Here is an 18,238-nt window from a genome sequence, read left to right as displayed (position 1 = left end):
ATGTTATGACTTGTACCTCCACTTTTGAAGAGTATTTCTACATTGCACATTACCTTTCTTTACAGCAAGATTACTATTATTCAGCGGAATGTGATCAGTTTTCATTTTACAGTAGTGTCTTCTCTGTTTTTACTGTCTAATAACTAGATAAGAAACTGATCTATAATACAAAAAATATGTCTGCCATATTATTAGCTGAAATCACAAGTAATTTGGAACAACATAATTAATAGTAAGCCATCAAAAGAGGGTGTAATACAACTCCCACTAATTAATATACCAATAAGTTCTCTTCTTCATAGATGAGCTTTCCTGAATGTTGATCAGTTGTTGAATATTTGAATATACTATTGATCTTGATATGTGAAATCTTCCCATATACATGTGAAGTCCTATTTTATACCTATGGTACTGTGGACATTTATTCAAAGATTTTACCTTAAAATAATTTTTATCCTATTTTTGTACTATTTATCATCTTAGAATCTCACTAAAAATGGTGAGTATGTTATTTGTAATCTTAGATACCTTGGTAAGCAAGCAGTGATATTTCTTTGTCATATTACTTTTACTCAGGTGAGGACTAAGAAAACATTCTTCATAATTTTTGTACACATTTTTGGGAATACACTGACACAGCCTGCCACATTTTAATTGAATTGCAAAAATTATGAATAGTTTGATAACTTTATTGAGTATAGATAATAATTCCCTAATAGCTCCACAGATTTTTGTGAATGTGTATAGTTTTATTAGTCAAATACAATATCTTGAACATGCTAGACAAATACTATGCCACTGAACTCTTCACCCAGCCTTTGTAAAACAAACTTTACCGTTCTCTTTGCATGTTATTATTTTTTAAATTATCATGGAATGTAATAAATTCCCTTAAGGTGCTTTCATACACACTGTGTTCTTTCTTATTGGTCTTCATCCCAGCTCCTCTCTTCTCCCAGCCTTTCCGTCGGCTTTCATGTCACATGTATTCTATTAGTCCTCATATTGAAGATTTATTTTTCCCATCTAAGGGTTCCCTTTCTATTCTCAGTACCTATGTACATATTCATACACACACATATATAAAATTAATATTTAGCATCTGTGTATGACAGAAAATGTAAAATTTGTCTTTCTGAGTCTTTGTTGTACCTTAATATAACTATTTCCCATTCCACTCGTTTTCCAGCAAACCTGATTTTTTTCCTTTAGAACTGAACAAAATTTTATTTTCTATGTGTACCATGTTTTCTTAATTCAGTTTTCTATTCATTGGCATTTAGGTTGGTTTCTTAGCTATTGTGAATAGTGCAGCCAAAAAAAAAAAAAGTGTGTTCAAACATCTCTGTGGTGTGATTTACAAATCCTTTGGGTATAGGACCAAAGGATCATATGGTAGTTGCATTTTTAATTAAAAAAAAAAACAACTTTTATACTGATTATCAAAATACTGACAACATTTTATATTCCAGCACCAGTTTTTAAGCATTCATCTTGCTCCACCTCCACAGTATTTGCTTTTATGTTCTTGATGCTACTCATTCTGTGGAAATGATAGTGGATCTCAAGGAGGCTAATTTGCATTCTGTGATGGCTAAGGTTGTGGATCAATATTTAAAAAATGTGTTACCCATTTGTGTTTCTTTTGTTTGACAAATACCAATTCAGATTGCTAGCCTATTAACTTAATATATTACTTTTATTTTGGTGATTAATAGTTTTTGTAGTTCTTTATCTATTCTAGATCTTATTACCCTGTCTGATGTTGAAGTGGTAAAGATTTTCTCCTTCTTTGTAAGCTATGGCTTCACTTAATTGGATGTTTCCTTTACTGCCCAGAATTTTTTCCTAACCTCACATGATCTAATTTTTCAATTCTTGACATTGTTTTCTAGCCTATTGGAGTCATCTTCAGAAAGTCAAGGCCTATACTTATATCTTTTGGTATTTTAATTATGTTTATTCTCTAACACTTTTACTGCTTTCAGTCTTAGGTTAATGTCTTTAATCTATTTTATATTTTCTATAATTTATTTTATTTATTTATGAGAGAGAGAGAAAAAAAAAATAGGCATGCCTGGGCCTCTAGCCATTGCAAACAAACTCAAGACTCATGTGCCCTCACATGCATCTGGCTTAAGTGGGTACTGAATAATCAAACCTGGGTCCTTAAGCTTCGCCAGCAAGTGCCTTAACCATTAATCTATCTCTCCAGGTCTATATTTTGATATCTATGCTAAATGATAAATATAGATATAATTTAAATCTACTGCATGTGAATATCCACTTTTCCAAGTACCATTTTTTGAAGAGATGGCCATGTTTTCAACGTGCATTTTTAATATCTTTATTAAAAAAGGCAGCCGAGGCTGCATGACTTTCTTTCTGTTTCTTCTACTATGTTTACTTGATTCCAGTGTCAGTTTTTATAGCACTATCTTTGCACTTCAATTATTTACAGTGCTCTGTGTGTCTACATGAATTGTAGGATTGATTTTTATTTCTAGCTTTGTGAAGAATTCCATTTACATTTTGGTGGGAGGTGGGTGAGGCATGATTAAGGTAGTCAGCTAGGAATAGACCTACACATAATTCAGCTTCTGATCTAGTCTAGTCTCATCCGTTAGTTAAGAACAGCACCTCCTACTCAGTTTGTAGTTTGTAAACTTTTCCTGAACTCTAAAACCCCAGATTCACTGGCGTGGAGGTGGGGGCTGAGCAATTCAGAAAACTTGCATCTCCTGTTCTTTGCAGCAGCAGGAGGCCCTGGCGCACTTGCTTGCTCTATCTCTTTCTCCCTCTCTATCTCTCTAACTCTCATTCTCTTTTTTCCACTCTTTTATAGCAAATAAAATATATAAGTAAATAAAAAATATTTTTAAGGACAGCATGGTGGTGCACACCTTTAATCCCAGCACTCTCTAGGCAGAGGTAGGAGGATTGTCGTGAGTTCAATGCCACCCTAAGACTACATAGTAAATTCCAGGTCAGCCTGGAGTAGAGTGAAACCCTACCTCAAAAAAAAAAAAAAAAAAAAAAAAAAAGAAAAGAAAAAGAAAAAGATATATATATTTAAAAATTTTGATGAAAATCACACTGAATCTGTATCTCCCTTTTGATAATAATACACATTTTCACAATATTGATTATGTTAATCAATGAAAATGGAAGGTTTTTCTAACTATTAAGTCTTATTCAATTTTTGTCTTCACTGTCTTAAAAATTACCAGTATAAAAATCTTTTGCCTCCTTCTTTAAGGTTCATTTTTAAGCATTTCTTTTACTTTTTAATTTTTTGGAAACAAACTGTGGGTGGAGGACTTTTATCCCTGCTACTCCTGCATCTTATCTCATTGCTCTAAGACGTCAAACACTGTGTGGAGTAAGAGTGGAGGTCGTGGGCACTGCCAGATTTCCAGAAAGCTGCCTCTTCTCAGGTGAGCCCAGGACCAGACAATCACTATGTATGCATTAGAAAACTGGCTCAGCCTTACTGCCCCGTGACTTGGAAAAGAAGACTTCCTTGCAGCCAATACCTGTGGTCTAGAGTGGGTATGGGACAATCTAAACATCACTTCCCTGAGGAAGTTTCTGCAGGCACTCCAGAGGATTCCTATTAGATGTTCCCTCTCTCAGTTGCAATTCTCCTCTTCCTGCAAAGCCCCTGAAGTCACCACCTCCCACTTCCTCCACTAGTGGATTTTAGCATTATGTCCTTCCAGGCCCACCGTTGTTGAGGATCCCTCTAGTCTCTCCTGGCATTAAATAAAATTTTGTCCTGAAAACAAACAAACAAACAAACAAAAACCTGTCTCTCTCTTTCACTGTGAATCCCAAACCTATAAAACACTCTTATACCATTCCAGATGTTAGAAGGAAATCTGTTTTTTTCCTTATTTAATATAATGTTATCCACAGAATTGCCTTATATATAGCCTTCATTCGGTTAAAACACATTCTTTTTATTCCTGCTTTCTTGAGGAATTTTGTCATAAAGGGATGTTGACTTTGTCAAATACCTTTCCTACATTTCTGGAGATGATCATGCAATTATTGGCCTTCAATCTACTAGGCTATACCATTACATTCATCTTTGGATCAGTCCTCTATCTCTGGGTTAAAAACAACTTCATCGTTAAAAAGGAGAGCTGTATTAAGGTAGTTTTATTTTACAGGTAGATAAGGACAGAAGCCCAAAGAGGAAACAAGTGGGTACCATTCTGTGTGTCCTAGCCAAACTGAAACTTATGTCTGACCCTTTCTTCCTTAAAATAGCCTCCAGTGACACACGAAGATCTTCCTGCTTCTTCCTCAGCTCAGCCTTTCTTGGACAAGCACAAGCCAGTCAGATCTTGGCCCCTGGGTCACTCTCCTGGAGTCCATAAACCAGTAATGAATCTCTTTACGCACCTGAGTCTTATGAGTCTAACCCTAGTTGGATGTCTCATCCTTATAATAGGAGGTTGCCTACATGGCCCAGCCTTCCCTGTGACCTGGCTGGAGCTGCCATTTAAGTTTGTCTTTCTCCTACCCAGTGCTAGGAAGGAGAATGCATATCTTAGCTTGATATTTTTCTTCTTGACGTCTGTGTTATACTTTGGTCTCTTTTCTCACTTTGACCACATGTATGATTTATTTTTGATGGAAGAGTCCTTCACTATTTCTTAATCCTTTCTTGACTGTTATTTGATAAAGATATTTTGGGCTTTTATGCTTTTTCTTCAATGCTTGCATGTCTCTCTGTCTTTCCTCTCCCTTCCCAACTGGAAAAGGTGGATTCTCTTGCTGAAGTCTTTCAACTAGCTTCCTCCCTGACTTCTAATTTTCCCTAAAAAATCTCCTGTTATGATTTCTCCCTAAATAAACTCAATAATTCATAATTTATCCTCCTTATGTCTATTTTTATCATTTTTTGTTAAATATGATAAGGACCTCAAATTGGGGTTCACAAGTCTATATAGAACCTACTGGACCTTAAAATTCCACATCAATAATGTTTGAACTTTACATGTTTTAGAATTTAGTTTGAAAATATTTTAATAAAGATTTGCTTTTGCATGTGTTATTTGTGTATGTGGATTTGTGTGTGTGTGTGTGTGTGTGTGTGTGTGTGTGTGTGTATTTTTGTGTGTGTACTTGGGCATTCAGATGCATGTGCAGCTGTGTGCAACATTCTTAGGTGTTATCCTCTTCTTCTTATACAATCTCTCTCTCTCTGTCCCTCTCTCTCTCTCTTATTTTATTTTTTGCTATTTCAAGGTAGGGTCTTGCTCCAGGAAAAGCTGACCTGGAATTCACTATATAGTCTCAGGGTGGCCTAGAACTCACGATGATCTTCCTACCTCTGCCCCCCACGCCCAGTGCTGGGATTAAAGGCATGTGCCACCATGCCCAGCTGCCAATCTTTTTTGAGACAGTGTCTGTTACTCCCCTGCAGCCCTTTGGTGAAGCTCTAATGGTTGGAGAGAAAACTCCAGCATCTGTCTGTTCCTCCCCAGCACTGGGATTACAGTTCTAACACACGATGCTCTGCATGTGTGAATACTGGCGATCAACTTGAGAAACTTTTGACACTAAGGCAAACACTTGACTGAATCAGCAATCCACACAAGCCCATAGAAATATTTTTTGTCTATGTTCTTGGGGGAAATTAAACTGTTGTTTTCATTTTGTCTTATGGTCTTAGTCTATTTTGGTATGAAATTAACTTTGGCTTCATACAATGATCTTGGTATATGCTTTTCAGCTTTTTAAAATTATGTTTTATGGTTACTGTTTGTTAAAGGGTTTTAGAAATAATTCTTCAAGTTTTATAGAATTTAGAAGTGATTCCATCCAGGATTGGCCTTTTCTTTGTTTGGACACATATCTATAGTTTGCATCTCACTGTGATGTGTGTAAACTATTTCTATCTTCTTGGTTTAATATGAGTAAATCATATGCCTTTAGAAATGTACAGTTTTTTTTCAGATTTCAAGTACAATAGAATATAGATTTAAGAGAATTCCCTAATAATAACCTGGATTTCATCAAATATATAAGTAGTATATGTTATTTCCTCCAATATAGTCATCATATCACTAGTTTTTCTAGCTTATTTTATCTTAATGTCATTATCAGTATGCTCCCTTACTACTTACTTGTGAAATGGTTATTTTGCTATTGCATATTTATTTGTTAGTAGTTATTTGTTTTTTAATTAATTTATTTCAATTATAATTTTTTAAATATTATGTCACTACACAAATGTTCTTTTAGTTCTAATGTGTTATCTTTGAATAGTATTTAATGTACTCATATTTATTTTGTGACTGATTTTATTAGATGAATTTTTATATTCGTGTTGTAGTTACTTTTGCATTACTGTGATAAAATGCCTGGACACACGCAGCTGATGGGAGGAAAGAGTTTATTTTGGCTTCATGATGGCAGGAAGAGATGGTAAAACAGAGGCTGGACATCACAATCCTGTCACAGCGGGTGTCAAATTGGCAGGGGGGTAACCCCGGGTCTGACACTAAGGAGCTGTCTATAGCACTCCAGCGTCTGACCTCAGTAACACAGATTCTCCATCAAAGCTCTACTACTTGTATACCAAGCATTCCAAACACATGCATTTATGGGGGACATTTGATTCAAACCATCATATATTTGCTTCATTCTTCCTGTTTATTCTTAAAAATGTATGTTTTTCTATGTTTAGAATCCTCCATACTTTCTTTCCCATAATGTTGATAGCAATTTCAAAAATAATTTTTGAAAGCCAGGTGTGGTGGTGCATGCCTTTAATCCCAGCACTTGGGAGGCAGAGGTAGGTGGATCACTGTGAGTCTAAGGGCACCTGCGACTACATAGTGAATTCCAGGTCAGCCTGGACTAGAGTGAAACCCTACCTCGAAAAACAAACAAAACAAACAATTATTATTATTTTTTTCAAGCAGTGAGACAGACTAGAGATAGATAGATAGATAGATAGAGAGAGAGAGAGAGAGAGAGAGAGAGAACCAGCTAGAGCAATAGAGAGAAAGGGTATGCCAGGGTCTCTTGCCACTGCAAATGAACTACCAACACATGTGCCACCTTGGGCCTCTGGCTTTACATGGGTACTGAGGAACTGAACCCAGTCCTTAGGCTTTGCAGGCAATCACCTTACATGCTGATTCAGTTCTCCATGCTCCTTGATCTCAATTTTGAAAGAAGTATGTTATATAGCAGTCATTTTGTTAAAAAAGATGGTGAGGTTATCAAATAAGGCTCACTTGAGTGAAGGAGCTCACACATGAGCAAGATTTGATGACAATTTCTAAGATAAAAAGTCCTTGTAACATGAAGGAGACAGGAAGATGCTCTTGCTCTTTCATTTTATCGAGTTCCTTCTTTCTATTACCTGTATCCCTTAATATGCTCCTTCCTGAAAGTCCTCAACCCTACCTTATACCTCTGTTATTCAGAAACTGCAGAAGGCCTTGATTGCCTAATTGTCTCCTTACTTGGTTGACATCAAGATATAAAGGCTTAGAGAAGTCAGACATAAGTTTTGAGTCTATTTTTATAGCCTTTTTGTTTTGAATCCCATACTTCAAGTCTAGATTGCCTTATCTTGTGCCCTAAAACCTTTGGTTAGTTCATTTAATTCAGATTTTATCATTGTATTCATGGTTGAGCAGCCTCACACAGATCCTAATCCTCCTTCAAGGATTAACTTAAAATTTGGAAACTTACCTTTTAGCTTTATATTTAAATAAGTGTTAAATAGTAAAAGCAAGTGTATCACTCTGTCAATACTGTTAAGGCTTTGTGTGTAACACTTTCTTAGAACTATGTGGAAGATTTTCCTATGGATTTACTACTTTTATGGGAAATAGTCTTATTCCTCATTATGTTATAAAATCCTTATCATGAAAGTGGGCTATAATTATAGAAATAAACTTGTGTTGCACTGAAGATTATATGAATTAATGTCTGTAAAACATTCAACAGGAAGTTACACAATGCAGCAATCCAATTTTTGAAAACTATTCTACTTGTTTTCTCCACACGTTAGTTATAAAGAGGATATAAAAATCATAAAAGAGGCTGAGCATGGTGGCACACACCTTTAATCCCAGCACTTGGGAGGCAGAGGTAGGAGGATCGCCGTGAGTTCGAGGCCACCCTGAGACTCCATAGTGAATTCCAGGTCAGCCTGGGCTAGAGTGAAACCTTACCTCAAAAAAAAAAACAAAAAAACAAACAAACAAAAAATCATAAAAGAACATAGGTGGACATACTGTAAATTCCTTAATTTTCTCAATATATTTAACAAAATAACCAGGTTAGTCAAATAAAACATCATTAGGAGTAAATTTTACACAACCAAAGAAGTTTATTATCTTCTTTTTTGTCCAAAAAATATTTAATATAATACCATTTATTACTAGAAACAGTAGGAATTAATAATTATTACATATTACTTATAAGAATATAACATTATTTATTTAGTTTCAAGCAGAGGGAGAGGAAGAACAGTGGGAGAGATGGAGAGAATGGGTGTGCCAGGGCCTCCAGCCCCTACAAAAAATCTCCAGATAGATGCAATATTTTGTGCATCTGGATTGATATGAGTACTAGGGAACTAAATCCATGTTGTTAGGCTTTGTGAGCAAATGCCTTAATTCCTGAACCATCTATCCAGGCCTGGAACTATAACTTTATAAAATTTTATGGCTAAAAGGATCCTGGCTTAATTCTCCACAACCCACATAAGCCACACAAGAGGGTGCATGCATGTGGAATTCCTTTACAGTGGCTGGAGGCTCTGGTGCACCCAATCTCTCTCTCCCTCTCTCTCTCTCTTTTTCTCTCATCCTCTTTGTCTGTCTTTCTCTTCCTTTTTCTCTCAAATAAATATATAAATAAAATATTTTTAAAAAAGAGTTGCAGGGTATCATTACAAGCTAAGAAGACTATCCTAACGGTGATGTAAAATTTAAGTTCTGATGTATAATATCTAACATTAAATAAAAATATGCGTTAGAACCAATAAAAAATAAATAAAATTGTGTTTATAAGTTTATGTCAAAAAAATTTTAGGGCTAAATTTAATAAGGCTTGGTGTAAATATTAGAATATAGTTTTTGTATTCATTTAAAATATTTAAAGTTAAAATAAGTGTGATACCTAGAAAACAAACATAATAATTGATATATGAGAACTAGTAAATATTCAACTCAAGAAAATATTTGTTAGCAACTAATCATTCTGCCTGAGTTTCCATTTACTTCAATAAATGTTTCTTTATAAAGAATACTGTATATTTACAGGAGCCATCATAGAGCCTGTAGTGGGAGGGGTACATATGATAAACACAAAAAATTACTCTAAAAATTTACAGTTTGTTTATTTAACCAATGAGAATACCAGGTGTAGGAGCAGAACCAAGTGTAGAATTCGCAACTCAAGTATCATGATTTGTAGTTAAACTATCCCAGACTAGATATTTATTTAGTAATCCATGTTTGGAAGTTACATCATTTTCAAGAAAATATTGATACATTAGCTTCCCTATAGCCAAAATGGTATTCTTGTAACTCTCCTTGAAATTTAAATTTCTGGCTGCCTTATTTTCAGGTACTCTAATTCCCCTGCAGGGTATTATTAAGAAGGATGAATAATTGAACTAGAACTACTTCAAAATTAGGATGGTATATCTAAATTCTCCTTTATATTTGTCTTTTTGAGCTCTAGACCAAGCTGACCTGGAATGCACTACGTAGTCTCAGGGTGGGCTTCAACTCATGGCAATCCTCCTACCTCTGCCTCCTGAGTGCTGCATTTAAAGACATGTGCCACCATGCCTGGCTCCATCAAAAATATTTTTTAACATTCAGCAATTTAGAGTGAAAAATATGTTATTTGTTATTTGTTACAGTAACACTGTAAGAAAAAAGTAAACTTCTAGGGCTGGGCATGGTGGTAATCCCAGCACTTGGGAGGCAGAGGTACAAGGATCACTGTGGGTTCAAGGCCCATCTCCTGAGATTACATAGTGAATTCCAGCTCAGCCTGAGCTAGAGTGAGACCCTACCTTGGAAAAACAAACAAACAAACAAAAAAAAAACCTTCTAGGGTTGGTGAAATGGCTCAGCAGTTAAGGTGCTTTCCTTCAAAACTTAATAACCTGGGGTTGATTCCCCAGTACCCGTGTAAAGCCAGATGCACAAAGTGGTGCATGCATCTGGAGTTCATTTGCATGGGCTGGAAACACACCCCTTCTCTCTGTCTCTCTCTGTTTGCAAATACATAAATCCAAATATTCAAAAAATAAACAAAATGGAAAGATAAAAGCTACCTACAATCATTGATAAATGACAGAACACAATGCATTGTGCTGCATAGAGACAATTTCACTAGTTATACAAGTTCATGTAGGTTTAAAATAATTTTTACTGTTTGATTAACAAAAAAGTAATATTGTTAATTTCAGATATGTTATGTTCCATTTGTCTTTCTTTGAGAATTGTGATATTATCGATTGCATGTTGAAATCAACTAGGAAGTCCTGAAAGAAAGTCACTAATATGTGGAAGGTTACAGAGATTCTAATTTGATTGTACTGTGGCGAAGTATAGGCAGAGATAATTTAAGGTATCAAATGATTCTTACATATAGTGAAGACAGTGTAACTACTACAATGGAATGTGACAATGCCATACTGTCTCCAATCAATAATCTGCCTATCTTGCAGGATTGATATATTTGATCCATAGCCTGCGTCTATGTATGAACGTACTAGCATGCTGTATTTTATGCATGTCAAGGCTGTTGTAAAATTTCATCAACAAGCTAGCATTGAAATTTATTCCTATACAGTGTCACCTCCATGAATTCATTCATCATTGATGCACTTTATAAAATTTATGGTATAATTGATGCTCATGTCCTCTCCGAGTATATAGGGAATGAAAAGGGAATAGACTCACTCCTCACCTTTAATCTAAGATGAAAGAAAATGTTCTTTCGCAAGATAAAAAAGTGATGCTTGAGTGAAAATCTGGGGAAAAATGAGTGAGTTTCAACTGGAAATATCATGTGTGAAAGACAGAACATAGGTGTAAAAGCACTGAGGCAAGAAGAAGAAGCGGAGGAACAGTGAAAGGGCACATAGGACAGGAAAAGTGGAAGCTTTTTGGTGGGCAGCAGGATATATAATGAGGCCAGATAATTAAACAACCAAATGATATAAAGATGATGGCTCAGCCAGCATGTCAGTAACTTTCTTGATGCTGGAACAAAAATGGAAGCGATTTCTGGAAGGAAAGGAATCATTTCAGTTTGTAGCTCCTAGAGTAAGTCTGTCATGGTGGGAAAACCATACAGGAGCATGCAGGCCAGCTGTCGCACAAATCACTAAAGGAGTAGGGAGGAAGCAGAGGAGAACCTGGCAAGAGGACTGGGGAGTCACGCCTCCAGGTCGGCTCACAACCCCGTGATGCACGTCCTCCTATATGGAAGTGGGCATAGTACTACCGACTCAGGTGTAAGTACTCAAACCCATAATCTATGGGAAACAAATAGCATTCAAGGGAACTCTAGATGGGGAGACTAGCTGAATGAGAGCTCCGTATTCAAGTGAGAGATTCTGCAAACAAGGTGAAACCTCTAACTCTGGCCTCCCCACACTCACACATGCATGCATATCTCACACACACATGCACACACACACACACACACACACACACACACACACACACCACAAAAAAGTAAATAAAAAAAAAGACAATACAATGCAGAACCTTATATTCCAGCAAGACTTTCTTTCTTTCGTTTTTTTCATCTTAAATGGAGGGCAGAGCTAGTAAAATAATCCAAGATGTGATGTAACTACACTTCTTTGTCAAAATGTATTATTATACCTGTTATAAAAAGTAATATGACCATGATATAAATGTGTGTGAGAGATGCTTATATATTGTCCTGAAATGATAGAAGCTAATATAAAAAAAATGGAGGACTCAATAAATATCTTCAAGATGTATTTATGTGTGTATTTATTCTATTACCACATCCCATTTATTCAAAAATTTATCTTGCTATGTGACTGGATTAGTCAAGATTTTCTAGAGGAACAGAACCAATAGAACAAATTGTATCAAAGAGAGAACTTATGGGATTATCATACAGCAGTCCAACCATATCACTCTGAAGGCTTGAAAGTCAAGGAAACGTGTATCAGCTCAGTCCCCATGGCCAGATGGCTCTGCAGTCCCAGTCCAGCACTGAAGGCCTGAAACCTTCCTGGAGAGCTGCTAATCTTCAGTCCACACTAGAAATCTCAAGAAACTTGGTTCCAAGGCCAATGAAAGAGCTGAACAGGACAGATGCATATGCAAGTGGAGGTGTTCATCAGCAAGCAGCACCAGCCAGCAGTCAGGTGGGGTGAAGGGGCTCTTTTCTCCCAGAGCTTCATTACATAAAGACCCCCTTTGGGAAGGCCACCAATTCTGTGGGAAGGGCTCACTATGTATGGAAAAGAGACTTCCACCTTCCTCAAAGCAGCTACAGAGACTTAACCAAGAAGTATGTTTGTAGACTCCTAAACAGATGAGGTTGACAACAAACCTTAGGTAACATGGTGTGGTCGTTTGAATAGATGGCCCCCAGTATATTCAGTTCTTTATTATTTGTAGTTTGCATCTGCAGCCACCTGGCTGGAGGCAGTGTCACTGGGTGGGTCTTAAAGTGAGGTGGTGGGTTTCAGATTTCAACCTAAAGATATGCAAAATGTGCCTAGCTGGAGTTCCTGAAATGTGCTGTGCTGTGAGGCTTTTAGCTTGTGCTTTTCTGTCCCTCTCTCTGCTTGGTCCTGTGAAGGCAGGCCAGCTTCTTCTGCCATTTAGGAACTTCCCCTGGGTCTGTAAGCTTCAATAAATATCCCCTCCTCCATAACTGTGCCTGGTGTGGAAGTTCATCTCAGTGAACCTGAATCTGTCTGCTATACACGGTAACCTCAGAAATATCATTTAGCAGAGCTTCAGTTTATTGATTTGTACAATGAAGTACTTACGGACCTAGTCCATAGTGTGTTCCAAGAATTGAGTAGAGTAATGCATTTTCAAACATTTAGAAAACTTTCTGACAGATTTTTAAGTTTATATACTCAAGATATTGAAGATAACTGTAGTAATGTATCAAGAACCTAAGCCTTCTAATAAAATTACAATATTTATAATCATTGTAGACAAATTAGTAAAGGATATGGAGATTTAACTCCTCCAGTGTACCCCATTACCTCTGAGGACTCAATATTTGATTCATTGCTATAATTGGTCTATATTTTCAACTTGATTACATGAATAACTGTATCCATGGTTCTGAGTACATAAGCAAATTGTTCCTAGTTATTACAGTAACCATGAAAATGTATTCAGTCATGGTTGGGGAAAGTCCTGGGTTGGGGGAAGGTATGGGTATAAAATGTTTGCCCAGTAAACATGAAGGCTTGAATTTGGATCCTCAGGACCCCAGTGTGGCTGTTGGCCAATGCTGGGGAGGCAGAGACAGAGGAATCCCTATGGCTTGCAGGCTAGCTAATCTAGACAAATTTGTGGGCTCTGTTCAATGAGAGAGCCTGTCTCCCAAATATAAGGTAGAAAGAAACACAGGAAGACTACATCTAGCCTCCACATACATGTGCACACTTGTACACACACATGCACAAGTATAAAGACAGGCATGCATAAAGCACAATATACAAATATAAAACATATCCAATTATAATTAATCACTGCCTCTCTGCATTCGTTAATATATCTGTAGCAGAGGCATCCTTCCTAGAATCACTCCCAGATGATGGTGGAGTGGATTATTTTACCTGCACAGGCCCATTCCTGCACTTCATGGCACTCCCTGAAATGGAAACTTTTTTTCATGATTTCTAATACCCCTGCAAAACAGTTGCTAGACCTTGCTTTCTGCAAATTTTTTGAAATCTTATTCACCTTCTTCTCAATATGCCTTTTCAGGAGTTACATGGGGCCCATGTCCCCACCCGAACCTGCTCCCCAGTCTGTATCACTCAGGAGTGTTTCCTGTAGAAATCTCTGGAACATTGGATCCCATCTTAATATTGTGCTCAGTAAACCAAAATGTATAAAGATATTAAAAAAGAAAAAAAGGTTGGCAATCATGATGAAGAAATAGGAATCAGAACGTAGAGATGTTGATTAACTAACAAGTGAAAAAAATGGATTTTGTGAGATCAGAGTAATTGCTCAAGGTTTTCAATCATGAGAATGACATCATCAGAATTGTATTATAATTAGCTTGATCTGACCCAAGTAGTTAGGGTCATTTTAGAGGATATATTATAGATAGGCAAACGATAATAGTGGTAAAAGTAACTTGGACTTCTTCTATGTAGGTGGATGAATAAAAAAAGGTAATGTGAGCCTGTGGCCATTGCCATGCAGAGAGAATACACAATGTGCAAGTGAAGTTGAAATAACGAATAAAGATTTTACCATTCATCATGACTCATGACAGATATGCCCAGATCTTTTAATTTAGCAACTAAGAATATTTCCTAAACCATTTTATGTATTATTCTAGCTTACTTATCATTTAGTTTAGCAAAATATGGGTTTCATCATGCAGCTTAATACGTATGTATCATTATAACTATTTATCATTTTTTTCAAACTTAAAAGGGATTTATTTGTGATTTCCTATGTATTTAGCTTGTAAATACAAGACTGTAAATGTATTAAGAGACAATTTCTGTTAAAGTTTTCATTGTGTTTCACTTCAAGTACTATAGAAGTTAATATATTCTTAAAGACTACTAGGAAAGATATTACAAAATCAGTTGGTAAGGAATATCTAGACAATTTTCCGACCTGAAGACTGTTTTCTACTTCGCTTTGCTCCTGATGTATGCAGGATATTCTGCATAGCATTAGTACCAGGAGATTCTGAGCTCATTATTGCCAATGCCATAGGAGTATTTGAAAAGTAAGTATTCATATATGTTTTCTACTTCGTTTTCTTTAGGTATTGAATGGATGATCAGTAAAAGAGACTAAAGAGAATTTTCATGACAATCAACTTTTCCAGAAATGTAGTTGTTATTCTTAGTATGCTATTCAGGGATGACAAAAATGTATAATCTGAAATACATGAGGTAAAGGCAGATTTTTCTGTCATTTGTTTATAACTTGACAAACAGAAGTATATCTTTTGCACACACATACACTTGGACTTAACCACTAAAGAATATTGGAATTTCATGGTATTGAGCAAATAAATTAATTCAATGATTTAGTTTCTTACAAAATTTCATGTCATTGGCCATCTTCCAATTGCTATTATTTTGCCTTATTTTATTTATAAAGTCTTTAATAACTCTTATAGCCCTTCAAAGTGCCTAACATATCATTGCCTAGTTGTAAGAACCCTTTTACTTCCAATTTTACCTTCACACTGAGCCTAGAATAATCACCATAACAATTATGGCCAGGTTCACCTCTTCTTACACGCACATTCTGAAAGTCCTCTACTGTTGCAAATATGGTTCTCTCTAACTTCACCTTGCCCTGCTTTCCAATCTCCTTGTCATTACATGTTCAAATCCTCTGTGTGTTGATGGATTGCCCTTTCAAAAAAAAAAAAAATGGCTCATCTGATGAAATTTTACTTTTATATTTAGGTCTAAATCAAACAGGACATCTGCAATTTTTCCAATATTTTAGTATTTTTTCCCTATATCTATGACTTTTCAATTCTTTCCTTAAGTTGTTATTACAAGATATTCCAGGCACACAAAAAGCTCCATACATGTGCAAAACTCAGATGACAAATGAAGTCACATTGTGCATACCTACTATTTTCCATTCATTCCAGACTAATGTACTATATTCCAATTATGATGGATGCAAATTAATAGTGGTTCTGTTTTAATGTCATTTTAATATTTCCTTGCATTTGTATTCATTTCAAAAGTAATTTAAACAAACAGGACTGCAGAGGAAGTAATTTCATAATGCATTCAAGAAGATTAACTCAATAAGTTTATCTTGTCTAATTATAAAAAGAGGCTACTGATTATACTTTTATTACATTTCAGAAATTGCTACATTAAATAAATTGGGGAAATGACTCCTTCTTTATACCAAACAAAAGCAAGTGGGTAAGTATTAGAAAAAGATCACTTATTTTGAAAACTGAGTATTTATATTTAGCTCAATCACTTATTAGATTTGTGATATTAAGCAAATGCTTTTACCTCTTTGATTCTTATTTTAACCTATGAGATCACCTTGGATTTCAGAACAATATTTTACGCTATGTATATAGATTTAAAAAAAATATTTATTTTTTTAGAATTAGGATTTCTCAAAAATAACTTAACATCTGTTTATTAATTGATTTTAAACATAAGTTGAAGTATGCCCCCTTCCCCACCCCCCATTGCCTTGCAGTTGGTCCAAGAATCTGTTTTATTTTACAGATGGTAGAGAATACTGTGGAGATCCAAGATCCATCAACACAAGGCAAGACAGCCAGCCAGATGCTCACAAGGAGATGTGCCATCTCTATCATATCTTCTGGGTTCTAGAAGAAATTGCAGGGGAAACAGCTACATGAGTACACCAGGAAAATAAAACACTGTGGTGACCCAAAGCACAACATAACAGAAATGCAGAGACTATGGAGCAGTCAACACTAACAGAAAATACCCCTGTTAGGCTCAGGGACTATTGTGGAAGAAGGGGTGGGAATATTATATGAGCCACAAGACAAGTAGAAACACCCTGAGACACAGCTTCCTCCAGAGACAAAGGTCTTAATTATGCCAGACTGAACATTATGTTTATAAATTTTTGAGCATAGCCTCATCTTTCCTAGGCTGGCATGGATATCACTAGGTATCCAGGGAAAGGATAACCTTGAGTGTCTCCTCTTTCTGCCTCCACATCCTAAATTCTGGGATTATTTACATGCACCACCGCATACAGTTCATGCAGTGCTAGAGAGGAAACTCAGAGCTTTGTGTATGGTGGGAAATGACTCTACAAGCGGAGTTTCATCCCCAACCACTATGCTATCTTCTGAATTTTCATAATTTTTGCAACAAATATATCACAGCTAAATTACTATAATATATAATACTTTCTTTTTAAATCTAAAACCCCTGTGATTGGCTAAATTCTCATCGGTTGCTAAATAAAGGAGAAATAAAAGTGAATGAAGAAAGTTGGGTAGGAATAGAGTGTGACTCTGGTTTTCCCCTTGTTAGTAGTTTCCAGCCTTAGATCTTGGCATTCCACCCACCCTGAGTTCCCAATTGCCAGTCACACCTAGGGCAAGACCTTTGAAATCAGAGATGTAAGCCCTGTCATTGGCACCTCCCTGAGGTGGTTAAAAAGTTTGTTAAATCAGAGATGTAAACCCTGTCATTGGCACCTCCCTGAGATGGTTAAAAAGTTTGTCCTACCCTTGTATGGTCTTTTTCAATGCCTAGGACACTATATAGAGTTTGTATCCTTGTGTCTCCCTCAGACTGTGGCACCAGCTATTCAATTGGCCAGATTTAAACAAACATTCCCTTGGCTTCCTAGAGAGTGAAGAAGAAAAGCTGATTTTGGACTAAAGCTCTTTTTGTTTTTAAGGGAAATGTCAATATGTCTCTGGTTGCATTCTAAGATGAGAGATTTCTCTCTTTTCCCTGACATGAGCAACTTGTGTTTGTTTCCCCCCCCCCCACCTCCTTTTCTGCTCCTTATAAATTTTCTGCTATTTATAACTACTGAAAATACAGAACAGATTTTCCTCCTTAAACCCAGATTGCTATTGTCTGCTGGTGACATTTGCTCCCACTGGGAGGCCAGAGCTCTACCACCTGTGTGGTTACCTCCAGGAAAGGTTCTGGCCTTTGTTCTGTTGTGCACTGTAAAGTTTCCTATTTTACTTTTCTGATGAAAACTAGCATTTGTGGCCATCACCCACTTTTTCTGATAGCTATTATTTAACTATGTCCCGTTTATCCTCCATCATTTTAAAGATGTATTTTATTTATTTGGGAGAGAGAGGGGGGCAGAAAGATAGAGAAAGAGGGAGAGAATGGGCCTCTGGGGCCTCCAGCCACTGCAAATGACCTCCAGATGCATGCAACCCTTTCTGCATCTGGCTTATGTGGGTCCTGGAGAGTCTATTTCAGATCCTTTGGCTTTGCAGGTAAGCACTAAATTATAACATACCT

At 36.3% G+C, this 18,238-nt stretch overlaps 1 protein-coding gene across 1 annotated transcript in view; it reads right to left on the bottom strand.

Annotated features, from left to right (window-relative positions):
• Klhl1 (kelch like family member 1) overlaps nucleotides 1–18,238 on the bottom strand; it is a 382,842-nt gene that overhangs the window by 43,153 nt on the left and 321,451 nt on the right. The gene's annotated exons all lie outside the window — the stretch shown is intronic.

This window comes from Jaculus jaculus, chromosome 3 (assembly GCF_020740685.1).
Source record: "Jaculus jaculus isolate mJacJac1 chromosome 3, mJacJac1.mat.Y.cur, whole genome shotgun sequence".
NCBI lineage: Eukaryota > Metazoa > Chordata > Mammalia > Rodentia > Dipodidae > Jaculus > Jaculus jaculus.
The sequence above is the reverse complement of the archived record's forward strand: the minus strand, read 5'-3'. Positions and strand labels throughout refer to the sequence as shown.